We start from the raw sequence: 24,717 nt of genomic DNA, 5'->3' as shown, positions 1-24,717 counted from the left end.
TACAATAAAGGCTAATAATGAAAAAGAGAGTAGAATAATCAAGAGAAAAGTGATGAAGCTGTATAAACAACCAAGTATTACACAAAACAGAAATGCGTAAAAACGAGCATTTGGTTATGAAATGCTTGCAAGTTGGCAAGCACAAAGTATTTGTTGAAGAGGCTGATTAGGCTTATAGGAAAAATTGCCAGAGCAGTTGGACCTCTGTTGCCAACAGAGCTGTTAGAAAAATGGGTGAGAAAAAAACCAAGAAGGACTTGATATAAAAATTAGGGAGGAGAGAAGAAAAAACGAATAAATTCAGCTGAGGCTATTTTTGCACAAATGTACAAAAATTATATGCACAAAAAAATTAAAGAGATACAGAATACCAGAAAACAACGCAATACAGACATAGTCGTAAACATTGAAGGCCAGATTTTGACTACCATTAAAGATAAATTACGAAGATGGAAAGAATATATGAGAATTATTCGAAGATGCAGCACGAAGTCCGACTGAAATAAACAATCCCTACGGCCCCGAAATAACGAAATAACACGAAGAAGTAACTATGACCATTAAGCGGATTAAAGATGGGATATCACCAGGACCTGATGAGGTGCATGGACATGATAATAAACAATGTATGGAAATCAACTCATTAATAATGAAATACTAAATGCAAAATAAAAGAAAAGGAAGTTAAGACGTCACTTAAAAATATTGAGCTAATTTTAGCACCGAAACAGGACACAAATGTAAAAGGACTGTAATGAAGAAGAATAATAGTAATAATAAAACTTAATATACACAAAAAACGCACTAAAAGTAGTTATTACACAAGAAAAGTATTAATAAAATAAACATCTGGCTTATATACTTAATTACTCTATAATATTGTTAAATATTAAAATAAATTAAATAATTAATTACTGTTGCTCAATAAGTAACAATATACAATATATAACAATAAATAGTATTAATATTACCTTTTAGAAAATCAAAAGTAGATATTAATATAGAAAGTTACTATATTAATAATGGCATTTCACTGCATTTATCGTACTTGTCGACCCGTATAAGGACGAAATTTTCACGTTTATTGTCTTATTTGGCATAATTAAGACACAATCGCACATTATCGTCGTTTTACTGTGTGTACTACAATTTTGTTTTAAAAAAAAACCAGTTAATTTTTAAATTTAAAGTAAATTACCAAAATGCGAAAAGAAACCTGTAACTACATTACCGTATCAGTTAGACCTGATAAGCCTCTCGGTACCCGAAGGGAATTTCCGAATGCTGTGATGATCAATTGTTTTTACAGAGGTTACTTGTATTGTTATAGTTTTTTGTGGATGCATTTTTTTATTATTTAAGTCGATTCAAGTGAATGGGTAGACGTTCGAAAAATATTTGCACGGAGGATAGATGGCGCCAGGATTCTTTGGTATGCAATAATACAAAATAATAGCAAATTAATTTTGTTTTTTATATTTTACTACTTAACTCAAAAAATATTAAAGGTAATAAAAATATATAATTAATAATTCTTGAAACAGAAATGTTTTATTCTCGACTTTTACAGAAGTCGGCAACCAGTATATCGTGTGTATTCTTCCTTGTGTCATTTTAGTATAGAATGTGTTATACCTTGTGTTTGAACAACTCGTACGCTTAGCTATTTTAGATTAAATAATCTACGCCTATTGTAAAACTCTTCTTCTTCTTCTTATCTATATATAATCTTATATTTCTACTTTTCTTCAATTTGTCTGTTTGATTTTTAATGTTTTGTTTGTATTATTTGTTATTAATAGCATGCTTTTCTCTTCGTTTATATCCATCTTCATATTTTATAACTATTTCGTCTAAATCTCTGTATGTTTCTTCAGTTTTCCTTAGCGGATAGTTTTCCTTAAATAATAGCGGATTACAGTATCTTTTTTTATATCTTTTTGCCTTTCAAAACTTTCCGATACTTTTCCATTTCCAGGTGAACTTCGGCAACTGCTCTATTATATAAGTTCTTTATAATTTCCCATTCCAAAGGAATCTTTGAAATTTCTCATGCTTATTTGCTTTATTGCACATTTTATGTTTTTATGTATCAGATGATTCTGAAGACCATAGAGAGAAGACCAATGCGTGTTTTTATTTCATCGTTTTTCGCGTTTGTTATTTTACTAGCCACCCAAAATAAGTGAATTCTTGTTAGAGTTGCTAATTTGGATTCTTTGTTGAACATTGTCTCTGGATATATATATATATATATATATATATATATATATATATATATATATATATATATATATATATATATATATATATATATATACAGAAGACTCCCTCTATAACGAAAACTGAAATGGCAGACTAATTACCTCGTTATAAGCGGATCTCGTTATATCCAACAACAATAATACTGTGCATAAATATGAATATGTAGTTTTCTAAAACATTAAGTTTCTATAGTGAAGCCATTCGGAGCAATATAAGATGCTAATATGGCGTTTTTGAAAAAAAGTTGTTTACTTTTATTGTCAATGAAATACATTAAAACAAAAAAGAGTTGTTTACTTTTATTGTCAATGATATACGTTAAAACAAAAAATCTGTATTCTGTAAATCTGTATAAAGCGTATTTTCAAGAATAACATAAACTAGGGCGTCTGCAATTGGAAGAAGTCTGTCATTTTTGACTGCTTTAAATTGTCCAGTATTCTATCTATCATATTTTCTAAAGATGTGAAACAGTTTTGTGCTTCTTCATTTGCGTTTTTTAAAACACTTTCCACATCTTGTCTATTTGGACCTATATTATTAGGTGTGAATGGTCAACCCCCTACAATGACACTTGTGAATCATAAATTGTAAATTTCGGACTAAGAATCATAAATTGTAAGAAGTTTATTGCGGACGGCAGTTAAAAAGGGTATTTATTTATAGCTACGGTTGGGCCAAAACGTAAAAAAACACGTTTTTCAATCTTATTTTCTCTCGTTATAAGCAAATTTACCTCGCTATAGAGGGTTATAGTTTAATAGAAATTTCAAGTTACATCTAATGTACCTCGTTATAAGCGAAAACTCGTAATAACCGTGTTCGTTATAGAGGGAGTATACTGTATATATATATGGTTTTTCCTCGTTTACTATAACTCGATATTCATCTACGTCCCATTGTCAGTGCATACAACTGCCCTACATATCCATTGGCCAAAACTCTACAACCTCTCGCCGAAAATGCTTCATCCCTTATCAAAAATTCTTCTAGTTTCTAGTAAGTTTCGATATCGTTCCACTCTATACAAACATTCCTATAAAGAAAACTCTTAAACATTCTGAAAACTAAATACAGTATTCAGCAAGACCAGTATCTCTCATTAAACATTGTATATCATCATCATCTTGGTGCTACAGCCCTTAGAGGGCCTCGACCTTCTCAAGCTTTCTACGCCATTCTGTTCTGTCCTTTGCTTGCATTTTCCAGTTGCCGACTCGGATCTTCTCGGCATCTTGTGTTACCCCGTCCATCCACCTCAGCTTTGGTCTACCCCGTTTTCTCATTCCCACGGGTTGCGCTGATAGAATCTTTTTTAACATGTTCGATTCAGGGGCCCGCGCTACATGTCCCGCCCACTGCAGGTGGTTTCGCTTAATTAGAGTGGTAATATCTTTACCACCAATATTATCTACGCCTCCATATTCCGTTCTGACGGACCGCTCCGAATATCTTGCGTAGCACCTTTCTTTAAAAAATCGATAGAGCGGATTCATCTGTTTTAGTTAGCGTCCACGCCTCTGATCCATATGTGAGAACGGGGACTATCAGTGTTCCACACAGCCTTATACGAGTTTTTTGAGACAGACGTTTGTTAGCTAAGTAATTTCCAAAACTAATTTGACAGACAAATAAATGGTCTCCTCACTATCTACAGTGCCAATTTCTTTATGAAAGATTTCGAGACCCGAGCACTATCCACATCAATGCGCAAACCGACATGTTGGCTACGATATCTGGACGATACATTCGTCATTTGGCCCCAGGGCAAGGATGCTTTGGTGTCTTTTTAAACCCATCTGAATAGTATACATCATAGTATCCAGTTCACCATGGAGGTGGAAACTAATTCATCCCAACCGTTTCTCGACGTTATCATAAAGAAAAACCAATCCCACGGTTTTCATGATTCTGTTTATCAAAAACCCAGCCACAGCAATCGTTATTTGCATGCCAACTCTCATCATCTACCTTCACAAATTAATTCAGTCATTAATACCCATGTCTCCAGATCAATACGCCTTTGCGATGATGCCAGTAGACCCACTGATCTCTCTAGTTTAAAACAAACCCTCGTCCAAAACGGTTACTGCGAAAATCACATCAATAGGAACATCAATAGAGATCAATCTCCTACTCAATCACAACCGAAAGACTCAGACCCTCATCATACGAAAGCTATTCTTCCTTACATCAAAGGTGTCACTGAAACAATTCTTAAATCAAGAGTAATAATAAAGACAATATTTACCGCCCAACAAAAACTTTGAATGAAGATATAACTGAATGATACCAACTAAGTATACACAGATCCAGATATTGTGAAATTTACCAAAGTTCACAGGCTAACATGAGATGGACACATTGCTAGGATTAAGATAATGAGTATACAAAGGAATTGATCCTCTCAAACTTAAAGGGCAGAAAAAATAAAGGAGGACCGTATAGAAGATGGATTGATGATGTAGAAGCAGACCTTAAGATTCTAACTGTCAGAAGGCGGAGGGAAGTTGCTAGGAAATTACGGAAGGGGTGACTTCTATGCGAGCAGGCCAAAAACCACAAAGGAATGTCGAGCCAATTGGCTTTGGCTAAGTTGCCATGCCTTGGGATATAATTCCACCAACTATTATACCTCTTGTTAAATATTGTCTGTTTTTATAAAATTTATCTGTGTAATCTTCCCATATTTTTAAGATATCGTCTGTACATTTTTAATTGATTTCTTTTTCAATGAATGCGTGTAATTCTGACCTCTTATCTCCATTCAGAGATTTCATATTACATAGTTTGTAGAAACATCTGTTTCTAGTTTATTTCATTTTCCGAATTCTCCTCAGCTTTTCTCTAATTTTTATTTTCTTTTGTGTCTGCGTAAGTTAATAATCTTACTGGGTACCATTGCCAGACCAGGTTTACCATTGCCATCCACTCCTATGACATAATCATAGCTCCTGTATCATCAAGTTGATGGGTTTTTTTAGTCATATAAGGGGACCTAAATATCATTTACTCTGGTTGATCATTCAGTGCAAAATAGAAGGAAAACATTGGCTCGAAAGAAAACAACTCTCCTGGCTGTGTAAGATATATCCTTGCATGTTTCTGTTAGACAAAATGCATTATACCAAATCTGATAATAATTATAATCTTAAAACTTACTTCTTTAAAATTTATATTTCAATGTATCCATGCATTTTCCCCCCAACCTTCAAGTTTTCATCCTGCAGTATCAAAATTATAATGTTTGAATTTATGAAAACATGTTTATTTCACTGTCTTGTACATAAATACAAAATAATTTATTCTAAGTCTCATTTTACGCAGCATGTATTCATATAAAACATGAAACAATGTAGCAACAGAAAAATTATAAAAAAAGGTTTTTACAATGAACTAGGATGATAGAAATCATGAATGTTTGATGAAAACACTACTTTTCAATGTTTAATGTATCTTCTTGCTTGGCTTTCCCAATTTTTCATATTTACTCTTACTACTGTACCAAAGAACTAGGGGGATAACCAATGATGGTGTTGTCATGAAGGCAAAGGCCAACCAGTCCCAATAATGAGATGAAAATTTCTTGTTGTATTCCCTGAAGGCAATGATTCCTCCTTCACCTGGTTCACTGCTCAAAGAACGTTTGATCTGAAATAAATAAAATAAAATAAATAAACTAAAAAAAAACTGTTCTGTCATAATTATTGACCATCATTTGAAATCATTTGCTCAAAAGATACTAAGGTAAAGCAAGCTTGGATACAGGGGTAGCATAGCTCAGTGGTGTATCAAGCTGGACACCCTTTCGACACCTGCATGCAAGAGTGACCTCAAAATCTGATAAGCATAAGATAATAAGTGATTAAAGTTTGAATATCACGAATTTTATTAAATTCATTTTATTTCTACTGATAGGATTGTTATCAAAAATGATTTTTCATCAAAATTCTTGACAACCAAATTTTAATCACTTGTATAAAGTTTTTCCATTTTGAGTTGCGCCACTCCTGCATGCAGCCAATGGTTTACAATAGCGTTTCATTAGATCTTGTATATCTTCTAAGCTCATTTAAACCTTCAGTGAGCGCACCAGTTTTATAACATGCAAGGTTGCATGCAGACTCTGAGTTCGCACTTATTTATGACCTTATTTTATTTGAACTAAAAATAATTACCTGAAAAAATATTGCGTTTCTTTTAACTAAAATTATAGAAAATGAGTCAACAATGGAAACGAAAGAGGAAAGATATATTTCATATAGAAAAATGAACAAACTTTTAACACATGTAAATTTTAACAAAAAATTTCTAAAAAACAGTAATTTTTACAAAAAAATGACTGAAAGCCACTTATTTTCCATAGCAGTCATTGCATATAAAATTTTCATGTTCTAAACACATAAATTTGTGACATCTTTTACAAAAATATTTCGTAGGTCTATTTTTCTTAGTCACAATATTTACATCTGCCTTTTTGGAGAAAAGATATATTTGGTTGTTGTTCTTCTTCTTGAAAACCACAAATTTCCATAATTCTTAGTTTCAAAGTTGTTGGTAATGAGATGATTGATGCCCTTTTGAGCAATTGATCTTGAAGTAACGCAAAGCCTAGATCTCATAAAAATGTTAGTCTTACGATGGTCTTCTCTTCAGTAATATTTGGATAATAAACAACTTGACTGTTAATTCCAGCAACATTCAGACAAAGATAAAAAACAATTGTTGTCATCTTCTTGTAGTTCTTGCAGTCAGGAGCGTGGACTGACACTCTGCATCAATCAAAAACAAGTATTATGTTATCACTTCCAGCCGTGCCTCCGTGTTATCAATCAATGAATGCAGGAGCTAGACAAAACATTGCAGGGTGGGAGGAACAAATTAAGGCGAGTTATACATGAAGATACAAAAGTGCGGAGTCAGAGTCTGCATGCACCCACTGGAGCATTAATTGATTACAGTGTCATCTACATACTGCAAGTTACTAATTCATTATTTAATGTACTTTTAAATATTTCTACAGAATATAAGTTGAACAGAAGCAGTGATAAAATGTCCATAAAATTGTCCATCAATTTACTCTGTGACACTTTAATTCAATATACAGTTTACAATATTATTATAATTTAATTGCTAATGTTCTTATTCTGTTGTCTCAACAGCATTTGTACCTCTAAAATTGTCTATTCCGCTGTACGCTCTGCACTAGGATATTCGTGTGTAGTGTATGATATATCCTAGGCACTTCTCGAATGGTAGAGCTGGACATAGGTTTATTTATTACCAAGTCTTGACAAAGACTTGGCATAAATTTCTTACATGAAAAACTATTTGTATGTTGTAGAAATAAAACACAGTTTTAGCTGAAAATACAAAGACAACCTCAGAGTCTTAAGGTGACGAAGTCAGGGGCAGAGCCCCGGTGATCGTCTCCCTAGAGTTTAGTTTAGTTTAGTTTAGTCTCTCTAGGAGAGACAGAGGTAAATGGTGAACTGTCTTTGGCTTGGAATTCAACTAATATTTATACATAATATTTTACAAGATTCCAAGCCAAAAGACCAATGAAAAAATTGAAATTGGTAAGGAAGGCGGGGCGATGCGCGCCAAGGATGCTTATTGGTCACTCTGACCGAGCACTTAGCGACAATAGGTATCAATATTAGGTTTTCATGTTCTACTCTATCGAAATATTTTGTTAGTGAACAAAACACATGTGAAGGACAATATCTACATCAAAACAGTTGTATGAGTACATTTATAGTAAATAGTCTGCCTCAAGTACATATCTTCTAACTTTTCATAAATTCTCATATGTATCACTTGAGGTAGTACCTTTAAAGTTTAACTCACCAGGCAGTGCCAGATAAAGGGGCAGACAAGCCCATGACTATCACGGGTGCCAAATTATGAGGGGTGCTGATATAAAAATAAAATATTTTTTTACATTAATTATTTTTTTAGATTTTATAAATGATCACTTTTCATGTGACATTGATTAAATATTTGTAGTATTCTTTATAAGATATAATAGTTTAATTACATAGTCAGAATTCTCAGAATAATAACTCAAAAAATAAGATTAATAAACAAAAACAAAAATTTACTAATAAAAATAATGATGTCTAATGAAAGTATTTATGGCTTTTATCACACAACATTGATGGAGACAAATGCTAAGTACTGAACCGATCTTTATACAAAAAGGCATCTATTATACAAACAGCATGATTATGAAGCTACTGTTACGTAAAAATATGAGTCATAGTTTTAACCTGTAAACATGTTTTTATTCACTAATATGTTTTAGATTATATGAGACCTTTCGACCATAAACCCCAAGTAATAAAAAACTGGTTCCATTCGAATCTTCCGGAATTAGGCCTGTCCATTCGAGGCGAAACCAGGTCAATTGAGGTCAACATCCATGCAGTTCTAGAGCAGCTGTTTTCGTATAAATATGAGGGAACTTTTATTTTGAAAACAGTTAATAAAGAAGATTCGCGCTCGCGATATTGTTGTTACGCTCGCCTACTAATAAATTATGTAATAAATAAATTAATATCAGTTATTGTGCTTTTTAATGAATTAAGATAAGAACAAGACATTATAAATTAAAGACTTAACAATTAATAAATTCACAACAAATGGTGTAAGAAGTGAGATCGAACATAAATTAGACTTATAATAATAATACAAGTGAATATAAAATATATTGTGAAAATGACGACGATTTATGAGCTCACAGTGACGAATTTAAGAAGACATCTCGAAGACAGAGAATTAGCTTCTACCGGAAAAAAGGCTGAGTTAGTCCAACGACTAAAGAACGCTTTGCTAGAAGAAGGACTAGATCCAGAGACTTATATATTTGAAGACAAACATGATGCTGTCCTCTCGTCGATTTCGAAAGTTTCTGGTGACATCGCATCATTGGAGAACAAAGTTTCTGGCGATATTTCAAAAGTTTCTGGTGACATCGCATCATTAGAGAACAAAGTTTCTGACGATATTTCGAAAGTTTCTTCTGATGTAGCCAAAGTTTCCGGCGACATCGCTTCGTTGGAAGACAAAGTTTCTAACGAGATTTCTTCGCTGGAAAGCAAAGTCTCTGCTAACATCTCTTCGGAAATCTCTAAAGTCACTTCTGAGATGTCTGCCCTGAACGATAGAATATCTTCGTTAAAAAACCAAGTTGCTGCCGATATGTTGGCCTTCGAAGAAAAGATATGGAAAGAGATAGAAAAGAAGCTGGAGGAAACAGGGACAGCAGAGAGAGGAAACAATCCGATTACAGTGGAGATAAAAGAAGACGAGACGAAATGTAAGTTGGAGACACGGCCGAAATTTGAAGGAAGTGGAGGTTCTATTCATGTTAAAGTCCCAACTTTCGACGGAAAATCATCATGGAACAACTACATGAAACAGTTCGAATCAGCCGCAAGAGCAAATGGATGGTCTGAAAAAGAAAAGGCTGTAAACCTGACTATCGCTCTTCGAGGAGATGCCTTAGATGTGCTTCAGACCATAGCCGTAGAGGAGACCGATGATTTCGAACAACTGAAGAAGAGGTTAAATATGCGATATGGCCACGAACATTTGGAGCATGTATATCAGTCACAGCTTAAAAATCGTAGACAGAAGAAAGATGAGGCTCTTCAAGAATATGAGGTAGATATTGCCAGATTAGTACGATATGCTTATCCAACAGCTCCCGAAGACATGATGGAAAAATTGGCCGTTCAAACGTTTATTGATGGTCTTCGTGATCATGAAATGCAGAGAACACTGCGATTAGCTCGTCACAAAACGCTGGTTGATGTCTTATCCGCCGCCCTCGAATACGAGTCAGCTACGCAGGCCTCTGGCGGGTACAGTAAAGTTAGAACTGTAAAAGAGGAAGGAGATGAAGATAAACTTGACCAGCTCGTTAATATGATAAAAAGCATGACATACAAGAAAACGAATACCATCAGATGCTGCAATTGTGGCGAAATAGGACACGTACGAAGCTCCTGTAAGCACCCTAGGTACGACGCAAATCAAGAAACTCACCATCAGGAAAACTAGAACGGGTCAGCCTTAGGGGGGCAGCTTCGACCCAGAACTTTTCCAAAGACCCTCTCATACTAATAGCTTCTTTGAAATGTCGTGAAGATAGTGTATATGTAGATGGAGACATAAATGGTAAAAAGCATACGTTGTTGGTGGATACCGGAGCGACCAGAACCATTATACGCCCGACAGTTATAAACAGCCGAAAGAAACTGTTACCAACGAGGTTGCGACTTCGGACCGCTACAGGTGAAAATGCTAACATTCATGGAGAAATCCAGGTACAATTGGGAATTGGAGCAGAAAAGTTCGTCCATACTGTTATAGTTGCTGACATCGAAGAGGATGTTATATTAGGAATGGACGTAATGAATATGCATGGATTCCAATTGGATTTTAAGAATAAGGTAATCAAAGTTGGCAACGAGGAGGTATTTCTCCATCCACATAATGACAACACTGTGGAAGCAGCCATTACAGAAGATACAGTCGTGCCTGCGAGAAGCGAAACGATCATAGTAGCGCGGCTACAGGAATTTGTGGACGAAGGGAGACCTGTTATGATGGAGCCTTGGAACCACGACGATGAGGTTGGCCGTGGAATCATAATTGGAAAGGAATTGGTGACTTCGGCTAAGGAAATTCCTGTGAGACTTATCAATGTCAACGACTACCCAGTGACCATAAAGAAAGAGACAAAAGTAGGAACTTGTGTACCTGTGACATCCATAATCCGTCAGGCGACAACATCTTATAATTCCAACGACAAATTCGACCAAATGGTTGCAGTTGCAGGACAGTCTCTAAACCAGATGGAGAAAAGGAAATTAAGGGAATTTCTTCGGCAGTATCGTGATATTTTCGTACCGAAAGGAGGAAAGACGGGAAGAACTACCGTTGTTAAGCATAAAATTGATACTGGTAATGCTAAGCCAATTCGTCAAACAGCTCGACGATTACCACAGGCGAAAAGAGAGGAAGCTGAAACGATTGTTCAGGAAATGAAGAAAGACGGGGTGATAAAACCTTCTACGAGCCCATGGGTCTCTCCGGTGGTCCTGGTTAAGAAGAAAGACGGAACGACGAGGTTCTGTGTGGATTATCGTTTGCTGAACAACGTTACCAAGAAAGATAGTTATCCTCTGCCTCGGATCGACGATACATTGGACACATTGGCTGGAAGTAAATTGTTTTCTACTTTGGATTTGAAGTCTGGATACTGGCAGGTAGAAATGGACCCAGTAGATAAAGAGAAGACAGCCTTCACCACAGGATCTGGATTGTGACAATTCAACGTTATGCCATTTGGACTCTGTAATGCTCCTGCGACATTTGAGAGGCTTATGGAAAATGTGTTGAGAGGGTTATCTTGGAAAACATGCCTGGTTTATTTAGATGACATAATCGTCTTGGGGGAGACATTCGAAGATCATTTGAGGAATTTAGAAAACGTTTTTAATCGACTTAAAGCTGTCCAATTGATGCTAAACCCCAAGAAGTGCCAGCTATTTCAAGGTAAAGTCAATTATCTGGGTCATCAATCAAGAGATTACCGCTCGGATACAGACTGCCAAAATGCCTTTGAGACCTTGCAAAAGCATTTAATAACAGCACCAATTTTAGGGTATCCACTGCCAGAAGGAGAGTTCATCTTAGATACAGATGCAAGTAATGTGGGAATTGGAGGAGTGCTGTCTCAGATTCAAGGAGGACAGGAACTAGTCCTCGGATATTTTAGTAAAGTTCTTTCAAAACCTGAGCGGAATTATTGTGTCACGAGAAGAGAACTTCTAGCAGTAGTAAAATCAGTAGAGCACTTCTATCAATACCTTTATGGTAGAAAGTTTCTAATCCGAACCGACCATGCCGCCCTTAAATGGTTGATGCAGTTTAAGAATCCAGAGGGTCAGATAGCCAGGTGGATCGAACGACTCCAAGAATACGATTTTAAAATTGAGCACCGGGCCGGAGTTAGCCACAGAAATGCTGATTCTCTTTCCAGAAGGCCATGCCCAGCAGAGTGTTCCCACTGCAACAAAACGGAATCCAAGGAAGCAGCAGTGCTAAGAACAACGATGGTCAACGACGACTGGACGCCTACTAAGATCAGAGAAGAACAAGAAAGAGATCCAGTTATACAGAAAATTCGAGAATGGAAAGAGGAAAACCGACGACCAGTAGTTAAGACGTATTGGGCCCAGTGGGGCTCATTTATCATGGAAGATGGCTTACTCAAACGAGTCCTGGAAAATGATGACGGTTCGGAGAAGAGAAGACAGTTGGTGATCCCAAAGAGCAGAATAGCCGAAGTACTTCGTCAGTTACACGACAGTCCATCGGGAGGGCATTTTGGTGTAAAGAAAACCCTTCAGCGAATTCGGGAACGGTTTTATTGGATGAACAGTTCCGACGACGTAAAAGACTGGTGTAAGAAATGTACTATTTGTGCCACGAGTAACGGGTCCTACCGAAAAAGGAGAGCTCCTATGAGACAATATAATGTTGGAAGCCCGTTTGAAAGAATAGCTTTGGATATCGCTGGGCCATTTCCAGAAAGTGAAAATGGAGGCAAGTACATGTTGGTAGTAATGGATTACTTTACTAAGTGGGTCGAGATTTACGCACTTCCAGACCAGAAGGCCGCCACCGTTGCAGATAAGTTGATCCAAGAATATATCAGCCGATTTGGAGTGCCTTTGGAGATACATAGTGACCAAGGCAGGAACTTCGAAAGCGATCTATTCCAAGGAATATGTGATAGACTAGGCATGAAGAAAACAAGAACTACAGCATATCATCCGCAATCTGATGGTATGGTAGAGCGGATGAATAGGAGAGTCGGCAAGTATTTGACAAAGATGGTGTCCGATCATCAGCGAGACTGGGACCAATACCTTCCGTTCTTCACCATGGCCTACAGATCTGCTGTTAACGAATCAACAGGCCAGACACCAGCCAGAGTCCTATTCGGACGCGAAATGCGACTACCTTGTGATCTAGAATTTGGGTGTCGACCTGGAGAAGATGTAGCAGGTGAAGATTATGTGATCGAATTACGAAGAAGAATGGACGATGTACATGAGTTGGTCCGTTTCCACCTTCAGATCGCTAGCGACCGAATGAAGAAACGGTACGATACACAAGCCGAAAAGGGTTGCTTTAAGAAGAACGACAAAGTCTGGCTGTATAATCCCAAGAAGCGAAAAGGTTGTTCTCCCAAATTGCAGCAGTTTTGGGAAGGTCCATACCTCGTCATGGAGAAAATCAACGATGTCATCTACCGAATAAGCAAGATTCCGAGGGGAAAGCCGATGATAGTACACCATAACCGGCTGGCGTCTTTCGAAGGTGACCACGACGTAGATGAAGAAGTGGAAGTAAACCAAGTCCAAGATGTGTCTGACCTCACGTTTGAGGAATTCATGGGTGCCTATGGAGGTACCGGTAAAGCAAGACATGGTGTTACCACTGAAGAAAAGCAAGATCTACTCGCGCTCCCTGATGACTACTCGCTGGCCCTTGCCATCCCGGCCAGTATCAAAGACGCACCAGGGTTGGCATCCGTCTTTCGAAGGAAGTTTGGTCGAGTTGCAGAATTTCAATGCCAGGTGCCAGCTCCCGGTAAAACGTTGAAACTCCAAGATGCATCACGTTACCTTTTCTACCTGGTAACAAAAGACACTGCCCGTGACCAACCTACCTACCGAGATGTATGGGAAGCCTTACTTCAATTGAGAGAGCACGTACTAGAGTCCGACGTGCAAAAGTTAGCCATGCCAAAGTTGGAGTGCCGCCAATTGGATTGGAGGGTTATCCGAAATATGGTGGAGGAGATCTTTAAAGACACCGAAGTCCAGGTGTTAGTCTGTTGCAATCCGCATAGTTACTGGTGCGGAGAGGAAACCGTCCCTTGTCATTTTTATACAACTGGAAGTTGTATAAGAGGGTCCAGTTGCCGATACCAGCATACCGTTCCAGTTCTAGTCCCGACAAGGTTCCAGGAGGAACCATCTTTTGAGAGGGGGGCAATGTTACGTAAAAATATGAGTCATAGTTTTAACCTATAAACATGTTTTTATTCACATGCTTATGTTTTAGATTTTACGAGAGGCTTCTATTTACCTGAACTGACCTTTCAGAAAAAGGTCGAACCAATGCGAGAATACCCGTTTGCCTTTGCCGTTATAATTTCGCCGCTAGTCGAGAAGGCTGTTCGATGGTTCTAGCGTAACGGCAATGGCATATATTAACAGGACATTTTATTTGGAGGGACAGTTAATTCTGAAGACGCGCTCGCGAATTTAATTGTTACGTACGGATATATATAAATTATTGTCAGATAAGTTAATATAAATAAAAAAATAAATTAAATCCGTAAGTGTTATAAATATTGAATTTAATAAATTCACAACAATACCTATACTATGTCTAATATCTCTATGGCCATAAACAAAAAGAAAAATCAATAAAACCTCACACATTGTCACTCATATCATAAGTCATAACTTATCATGCAGTGTAAACACGATTTTTTAAAACATCATAGAAACGAGGAATCATAACAAATCTCATTGTCATATGATAAAATCATGTAGTGTAAAGTCTACTTTATGACTTATGATATGAGTGAGGTTTTATTGATTTTTCTTTTTGTTTATGGTCATAGAGATATAAGACACAGTAGTGGTATAGGTATCAACTATTAGATTTTTAAACTATTATAATGGAAATCGTGGACAGGATATATCAAATTTAGTGTTGATATTATACCAAATTAAAAATAATTAATAAAGAAACTAAACTAAAATTATGACTAAACTATAAAACACTAAATTAAGAATAAAATAAACTAAATAAATAATAAAAGAAAAATACGACACAATAGTACACATTAGATAATAGGTTCAATATCAATGAAACAAACAATAAATAAATAAATAAAGAATATCTCTCGGTAAGGTAATGTTGCTGAATTGACATAAGAATAAGGCGCGATATTTAAATATATGTTGGTGTTACCCGTATTATTACCGAAAATCATGACAAGCTATGACGAGCCGCATGACAGTGCTTATGACAAATCACACAGTATAAACATGTAAATTTCACTTATGACCAAATCATATGACAAATCACATGATAAATCATGTAGTGTAAAGTCGACTTAATACTTAAGTATATGGAACAAGATCTGAAAACTCTAAAATGAACAACTGAAAAAAAGAAAGCAAGGAACATATCAGAAAGGCAGAAAATTATAGAACAATGTTAGTCCCACAAAGGATTGTAGAGCTAGTGATGATGACTTTTGTAAGGTTGTAGTTACTTCTTTGCTTCTAATTCGTGACTTTTCTCCAGTTATTTATTCCAGCGGTTCTGTTTTATGTCATATTATTCGTGTACCTGTGCCATTACTCTTAGAAATATTGCTTATGGGTAATAAAAAATAGAAGGATTGAAATAAAACACATCGTTTTGATGCGAGAAAGTTTTATTTAATTATTAATAATTTAATATAAATATAATATTAATATTAGAAACTTTATTTCTATATTTATAGTTTTGTTCTAAGTTCCAACTTAAAAAGTACCGTTATTGTTATAAATTTTACATAACTAACTACAAAATAAATAAATTTCCACGTCCATAAATTACCAAATTCTACCAAATAGTCATTTTCTGTGCGAAAAACTAAAGAAACAAAAACGATGTAAAAGCTATGATTAAAAAAGTACATAAATACAATATATTCTAAAGTGTGAAAAAGAATCTCCTATTGTCACAACACAAGAATACGAAATAACGGGAAACAATTATTAATACAATCTAAGGCCTGGAAATGATTACCGTTTGTAAAGCCAATTGATTTTGATGATTTTCCATATTTTCAGAGGTATTGACATTCTGACATATCACACGAGTCCATAATGTGTGGGCCAAGAAAAACCGCTCTCCAAGCTTACAAAAACAATATTAGGGCTTTAAAAAATAATACAACGAACTTTGTAAACACTGGCAAAAATATGTACAACTTTTCTCTGACGATCAAAACTTAGATACTACGAATAAACACACAGACTTAACTGGCCCAGCAATATTAGAATCTGAAGTGGAATGTGCGATTTCAGGTTTAAAAAATAATAAAGCTGTACAGTCCGACAACGTAAATACTTAAACTCTTCAATATCAAACACATATGCAAACACTTTAATAAATTATACAATAGAGAAAAAAAAAACGTCAGATTGACTGAAGTCAACTTTCGTAGATATTCCAAAGTAGCATACCAATCGCTGTGAAGAAGCCGATTTATAACACATGTGAAGAGAGAACAGGAGACATTCAGTCAGTTTGGTTTCAAAAAAGGTTTGTGTGGTTTAGAAACACAACAGGCACTTTTTTGCATGCAGTTATTGGTATCAAAAGGCAGAAATAAGGATCTCACAACTATCTTGGTAAGCGGACCTGTTTCTAAATACATGTTTGCAATTTACGGTCGATTTAAGTAAAATTATTGCTAATTTAAAACGTATCGCGGGGCGAACTCTGGCTCAGATCACTATCTTGTGGGGGCAAAATTGCGGCAGAAAATCGCGACAGTGGCAAAAGGGAAAAATGGCCAAATTAAAAAATGGAATGTTGAAGGATTCAAAAGTCCAACACAGACACAAGAATATCAAAATACTCTCCAAATAAAACTCGATGGAATCAAAGAGGAAGATACTGCAGAGGAAGAATGGAAATAATTAAAAACAATAATAACGGAATCTGCAGAGGAAACTGTCGGAAAAGCCATAAGGCAAAGAAATGCGGAATGGTATGATGATGAATGTAGAACTGCAGTAGAGGAAAAAAGGCAAGCTAAGCTTAACCAACCTCAAAGAAACACAAAAAGTAGCAGAGAAATTTATAACAAAAAGAGAATACAAGCGACTAGAATATGCAGAAGAAAAAAAGAGAGGCTTTGAAAAAACAAGTACAAGAAATCCTAGAACATAACAATAGACACGAGAGCAGAAAATTCTATAAAAGAATAAAAGACAGCACAGTCATTTAGACCAAAATTGACAATATGCAAAGACAAGGACGGAGAACTACTAACAGAGAAACAAAAAATTATAATAAGATGGAAAGAACAATTTGAGGAAAACCTAAATGCAAACAATGGAAATAATTAAAACGAGACAATATATTTTACGACGAAGCAGCACATTGAAAATTCGAGTTATGAAGAAGTAGTCCAAATACTAAAAAAACTAAAAAAACAGTAAAGCGCCAGGAACGCATGGAGTTTCGGAAGAATTATTGAAATATGGAGGACCCGAACTTTGGGGAAGAATCCATTACCTGATAAAGTTGGTATGGACCAAGGAGCAAATGTCGGAAGAATGGGCAGTTGGTCTTATACAGCCAATATATAAAAAAAGGAGATAAGAGGGAATGCCAGAATTACAGACCAATTACATTGCTAAATGAAATATAAAAAATCCTTTCTGGCATTATCTACACAAGATTGTCAGAATACTCCGAAAATATAATTGTTGATTATCAAAATGGATTCAGACCAAATAGAGCCAGTACAGACAACATATTCATACTTATAACAATCCAAGAAAAAGCTTATGAATACGAGATAGAACTATATAATATGTATATAGACTTTAAACAGGCTTTTGATAGTGTGAAGAGACAAAATGCTGGAAGACCTCCGAAATCTAGGTATATCAAAAAAATAAATCAGTTAGAAATCAGTTCAAAATCCACAGTTAGAGTAGATGGAGAACTGTCTCCCCTGTTTGACATCAACATGGGTGTGAGACAGGGAGACACATTGTCAACTATGCTGTTCAACCTAGTTCATGAAGCAGTCGTCAGAAAAACCAATGTAACCGGCCATATAAACACCAAAACAGTACAAATTACTGCATATGCAGACGATGTCGCCATTATTAGTAGAAGCAAGACACGATTAATGGAAACGTTCAAGAAAATTGCTCCTGAAGCACAAAAAAGAGGGCTTAAAATAAACGAAACAAAAACTAAGTACATGACCATCAAAATAGCACCCGAGAGTGAGAATAATATAGCAATAGACAACTATACTATTGAACGTGTGGATGCCTTGACATATCTGGGCACAGAAATCAATCAGAAGAATTCCGTGAGTAGCGAAATTAATGCACGTATTTCCAGTGGAAATCATATATACTATGCTAATAAAAGATTGATGACATCGAAATTATTAGACAAAAGAATCAAAATGACTATCTACAGAACTTTGATTAGACCCGTAGTAACTATGGAAGAGGAAGCCAACTCAGGACATTCGAGAGAAAGATACTGAGAAAAGTATATGGCCCGGTGCAAGAGGAAGACGGCACATGGAGAATCAGGAGAAACGACGAGGTTAATGAACTCAATGAACATTGTAAGATTTGTGAAAAGTCAAAGACTGTCATGGCTGGGACATATTCGGCGACAAGAAGACACGAAAACGACAAAGATATTACAGTGGAAGCTGGTAGGAGGGCGTGGAGGTGAAGGAATTCCCATGACGAGATGGTTGGATGACGTGGAAGACGACCTGAAAACCATGAGTATAAGACATTGGAGGAGAAGGACCCAGAGAGATCTGAATGGAAGGACATAGCCAGACAGACAAAGACCCATCCAGGATTATGATGCCAAAAGAAGAAGAAGAACTTAGCTTCAGAAGACAGGTTTATATCGCTCCTTCCCCAGATATTATCATATCCGAATTCTTGGAAATAACGTATGATAATCTATCGTATCGAGTTTTTTTAGCCCTAGACAGTCAAACGCTTGACCACCTGTACTTGTGTTTCCCAGAATCAGATATAAGGAGTTTTTCTTAAATGGTGCACCTCCAGGCAGCATTGCACTAACTAACAAGACAGGTTGTTCATCACACAAAATGCACTAAGGAACAACCAATATTGTTAATGTTAGACAAACACGAGAACCATGTGGGCTTAGAAGTGATAATGACAGCAAAAGAAAAGGGAGTTATACTTTTAACGTTTCCATCACATTGTAGTCACAGACTGCAGCCCCTCGATGTGTCTGTTTTTTCTCCATTTAAAAGTCAATATAACAGAGTTTGTAATGATTGGCTACTGAATCACCCAGGCAAAACCATATCCATCTACTGCGTAGGTGATCTTGTGTAACAAGCTTACCCTTTGACTGTAACGCAGAAGAACATTATTGCTGGTTTTCAAAAGACTGGCATCTACCCTTTCAACAGTGAGTTCAAGAACTTATAATGCCAATAAAAATCGTGATTACACCTGAGCAAATCCGACCATTTCCTAAAGCAGCACAACGCAAAGAAGTTGGAATAGGAAGGAGGAGAGGCAGAAGTCGTATTTTAACTAGTCCACCAGAAAAAGCAGAGGCCGAAAGATTAGCTCTCGAGAGAGAAAGAAAGAAGTCTGGTAAATTATCTGTAGCCATCCGCAATCTATCTAAGAAGAAAGTTTGTGAAGATTCTGAGTCTTTGTCCGAGGAAGTATAAATTCCATATCAAGATACATATGATTATCTAGAAATATCTCTGAGTTCTGAGGAGGATGAAATGGAAGAAATAGATTGGAATAATAGTTCTGTGATTCTTAAGACTGACGATTTTGTGTTTGTTAAATTTTGTACTAAAAGTCTGTTGTTTATTATGTTGGGAGAGTATTGAAGTGTGATTCATTTGATGAAGTTGAAGTTCAATTCCTGCGTAAAAAAGGAGGAATCTGGAAATTTTATTTTCCGAATGTGGGGGACAATAGCGTTATTGAGAAACAGGATATATTGCTTAAATTGCCTGCACCAATATCATCTGGAGGTACAGAGAGAGTAAAATCATCGTTTGTATTTCCGGTTAAATTGTCAAAATACAATGTACAATAAAGAAAAGTTTCTATTGTGTTGAAAAAAGTCTTTCTCATTTTCAAAAAATGCCTTCTAAACATTTCAGTCTTCTAAAAATTTTCAGAAAACAGTCTTCTAAAATTTTTTGTGAAAATCTAAATTTTTAAATGCTCGATTATATTCTTTGCCCTGACTGGTTGTTGAAGAATTAGTATGTCAAACAATTTATCAAACATGTCTATAACTTCAACAGTACCTTCTGCAGCTGATGGGATTACTTTAAACCGTGTGTATAACTTCATAGTGGCAACAACTGTAGCACTTAAAACTTGCGTTGCATACTTAACCTTTATTTTTTCAAAAGGACTTGGTCTAATATGCGAGTCTGTTAATTTGGGCGTAGTTCTAGTAGTGACTTGTTTATCATGTTGATAAAAGGATTCTACATATTCCCAGGAAGTTGTTTTCCCATTAAAAACAAAGGAATGTTTTAACATATTATTTCTAACTAATTTTATAAGATGTGGTGGGTCAAACATATACATTATTTTTTTATTACGAAAAACAAAATACGCCTTGTTTGGAGTTACATTTAAATCATTACCTAATTTCCAATTATATGATCCAAGATCGCTTATTAAAGCACATACATCTAATCCACAATCATTTATTTATTTATTTATTTACGGGATGTCCCCATTTTACAAAATTTAACAAAAATAAAATATGCTAACCATAATACAAGTACATACTAAAACTAAGTATTAAATAATGATTAAATAATTATTGTTAAACAAATGATTAAATTAAGTAAATTAAATTAAATTTCCTGAAGATCTTAATAAAATAAAATGAAATGATCTTAATAAAATGAAATGAAATAAATACTTCAAGTTAATGTCACTCATCTTTGATTCCTAACATACTCCGTCAAACAGTGCTTAAATCTTACAGATTTTATATTCACCAGATCATGAGATTGGCTAAAGTCATTTCCCAGGATCTGAATCCTGTTAATAGGAGAGAATTTGTCATAGTTAGTGTGATACTGTTTTATAGAAAGCAAAGGCATGTCTCTAAGAATTTTAGTGTTACATCTAAAGTTGATAAGACTTAATAAATCACAACAGTCAGTGGTATGATCAAGTAGTTTATGGAGAAAAACTAGATCACATTTAGTTCTGTAGTCTTCTAAGGAACTGATATTTAGCCTTGACCTTAGTTCTACCGAAAACATGTTCCTTAAGTTTAATCTATAAGCACAAATCCGGAGAAACTTATTTTGAATTTTTTCAAGGGTGTGAATATGATTAACACAGTATGTTGACCATACTATAGAAGCATAAGACAGCATGCTACGCACAAAAGTAAGATATAAAATTCTATATGTGGGTACTGAAAGATCTCGAGAGTTTCTTGCGATAAAACCTAGATTTCAGTAAACTTTATTTGACAAATTGTTGATGTGGGGGATATATGACAAGGAACTGTCAAATAACACTCCCAAATCTTTTATTTCAGTCACTCTTGATAGAAGGCTTGTATTAATGTGATAGTCAAACACATTATTTTTAGATTTGCTAAAGGATATAACAAAACACTTATCTTTATTTAACTGGAGACCATTGGAAAGAGACCAATTATACAGGGAAGTAAGGTCTTCCTGGATCCTTAGACAATCAGATAGATTTGAAATTTTAAAATATAACTTAAGGTCATCAGCCAATTGCAAAAAACTGACAATTCTTTATTAACTCAGTAATATCATTAATAAACAAATTAAAGAGAAGAGGACCCACATGTGAACCTTGTGGAACCCCTGAACTCACAAAGATAGGAATTGAAAGTGAACCCTTTATAAAAACAAACTGAATTCTTTCATGAAGATAACTACTTAACCATAAAAAAACCACTCAGGAAAGTCAATACATCTTAATTTAAAGATGAGTAAAGAATGGATTACTGTGTCAAAGGCATTCGAGAAATCAGTATCGATGGAGTCCACTTGGTACCCATCCTCGAAAGCCCTGATAATGTAATCATAATACAAAACAAGATTTGTAGATGTAGATTCACCCTGCCTAAATCCATGTTGCTCATTTTTCAAGAGATTCCTACAATGCCAAGTAAGATATTTGTTTAGAATTAGTTCAAAAAGTTTTGGGACGGCAGATAACATAACAACAGGCCTATATTTTTTATATTGTCTCTGTCACCGTTTTTAAATACAGGAATTATATAACTGTCATGCCACTTACTAGAGAAGGTGTGTAGTCTCAAAGATAAATTAAATAATACATGTAAAGGTTTGGATAGACTGTAGACACATCTTTTTAAGAAATATGTAGGAATATTATCAGGGCCATAACTCAGTTTATCCTTTAGACCATTTATAGACTCAAAGACGTCAGAAAGTGAAAATTGGATAGGTAAATGTAATGCCAACAGAATTATTTACTTTAAAATTGAAGTTACTTAAATTAACTTTGTCTGAGCGATAGACACTAGAGAAATGGCTTGCAAACAAGTTTGCTATTTCCTCATTTGATTCAGCTAACAAGTCATTAAAATACATGACATTTGGAATTCTGTGGCTTTTATTCAAAGAGTTTATATGGTTCCAAAATTGTTTTGAGTCTGAGTGAATAGATTCCTCAATGTTGTAGATATAAGATCTGTAGCATTGATGTGTTAATGTTTTTGCATTGTGTTCTAAGATCTGAAAATAAGGTATAACCAGCTGCTAACTGAGTATGCTTGAATCTAGCATGAGCAGCTTTTTTTAAATAACAAGTTTTTTAAATCTGGAGAAAACTAACAAGGAAATTTTGAAGGTTTACATGTTTTTTTCAGAACAAAGAGTGATATTGCTTCAGAAAGAACTTCATAAAAATTATTTACTGAGATATTAATATTTGAATCATCAAAAACAATATTCCAGTCAACTGAAGAAAAATAATTATTTAGACCTACAAAATTTGCATTACGATAGTCAAAATATGTAGTATTATAATCTAATTGTTTAACATTACCATTAAAACTAAGTTCACAAGTAAATGCCACATGATGAAAGTTATTGGGAAGCAAAGTGTTCACTGCCTCATACACTGACAGTTTCTGATAGTCTTCAATACTGTGGAAAATGAGATCCAAAAATACTCCACATTGATTTGGTATAATATTTGATTGCCTCAGGTTCAGGTAAGAGAAGCATTCACATATCAGCTTTGCTGCATAGTTTTGTGGGCAGTCAACATTTATTTAGTTTGTACCATTAAAACTGTCACATTTGCTGCAGATTTGAAAGCTTTTGATTTATCACCAAAATCTTCAAAACCTACAATTTCATCCAACCCCCTATTGTAAAACATATTTAATTGCCATTTCGTCAAAAGACAAAAAACAAATTTTGTCTAATTTAGTAAAGTTTGCTACTTTGTGTTGTAAAACAGTAAGTAAAGCTTAATTTAGTCCAGGCTCAATTTTAATATGTTGTATGTGTTTAAATAATGTCTTAGGACTGGGTAAACAAAATTTGTTACACACAACATTTTTATAAACTTTTGGTCCAGTAAAGTACATTAAAAGACATTTCTGTTTAAATTGATTACTTACTAAATCTTCTACATCTTACCTTTTTTCTAGATTGTAAAATTTGAACATTAATGAAATTAGCTATATTTGCTGAAGGACAAAATTTAGATGTAAGTGCCATATAGTCTTCAATTGTCACATTGTGGATATACTTCTTTTTCTGTAGACTGTAACTTTTCTTTTAAATAATTATTTTCCTTCTGTAATTGTATAACTGTAGTTTGTAACACATTTTTTTGGGGAGTATTTACTGATAATTGTTGCAACCCTTGAGTTGAACTTGGTGTTGCACTAAGTGGTGTTACTGGATATGTAGTTAGATGTTCAGGTTCTTCATGGAATATGTTGTTTTTACCAGGAGTAATAGTACTATCCTGAAGTACAGTTATACTGGATGGTTTATGTGGAATACTTCCATTTTCCTCTATATCCATAAATGAACTTTTTCCACTATTTCTAAAAGGAAAAGATAAAGCTTATTTATGTATTACATCTTAATTATTTACTTTATTTACCTTGATTAATAGGACATCTTGGGAGACATGTTTTGGACTACAGAAGAATAATAATTATGATCAAAATAAAATGACGATGTGCCCTCCAGTAAAGGAAAGTTTGTAGGAACTACAGAAGGTTGTAATCGATTTCTCATATATATCATTAACCATGCCATTAACCAAATTTTTGCCTTGAATACAAATATTTTTTTAATACACAATAATTTTAATAATCTGTAATACCTACACAATTTTAATCCTAATTTAACACTCACCTATTAACATCTTTCGGAAACGAAACACTTTGTAGCTGCACAAGTGTGGCAAGGCTATTTGTATTTTTGTTTTTATTTTTGTACATATCAAAAAGTTATACAACGTAATAATTGTCAAATAAAAAATGTATAAAAATTATCTCTGTATCTGT

At 35.0% G+C, this 24,717-nt stretch overlaps 1 long non-coding RNA gene across 1 annotated transcript; it reads right to left on the bottom strand.

Annotated features, from left to right (window-relative positions):
• Positions 1-5,517: 5,517 nt before the first annotated feature.
• Positions 5,518-24,717, bottom strand: LOC140452531 (uncharacterized). Its single transcript, XR_011952201.1, has 4 exons — positions 24,566-24,717; positions 24,309-24,481; positions 23,834-24,249; positions 5,518-5,916 (listed from the first exon to the last, which is right to left on the bottom strand). It is a non-coding gene; the product is annotated as an uncharacterized lncRNA (long non-coding RNA).

Source organism: Diabrotica undecimpunctata, chromosome 10 (genome assembly GCF_040954645.1).
Source record: "Diabrotica undecimpunctata isolate CICGRU chromosome 10, icDiaUnde3, whole genome shotgun sequence".
NCBI classification, from domain to species: domain Eukaryota; kingdom Metazoa; phylum Arthropoda; class Insecta; order Coleoptera; family Chrysomelidae; genus Diabrotica; species Diabrotica undecimpunctata.
This window is presented reverse-complemented; position numbering and strand designations above follow the sequence as displayed.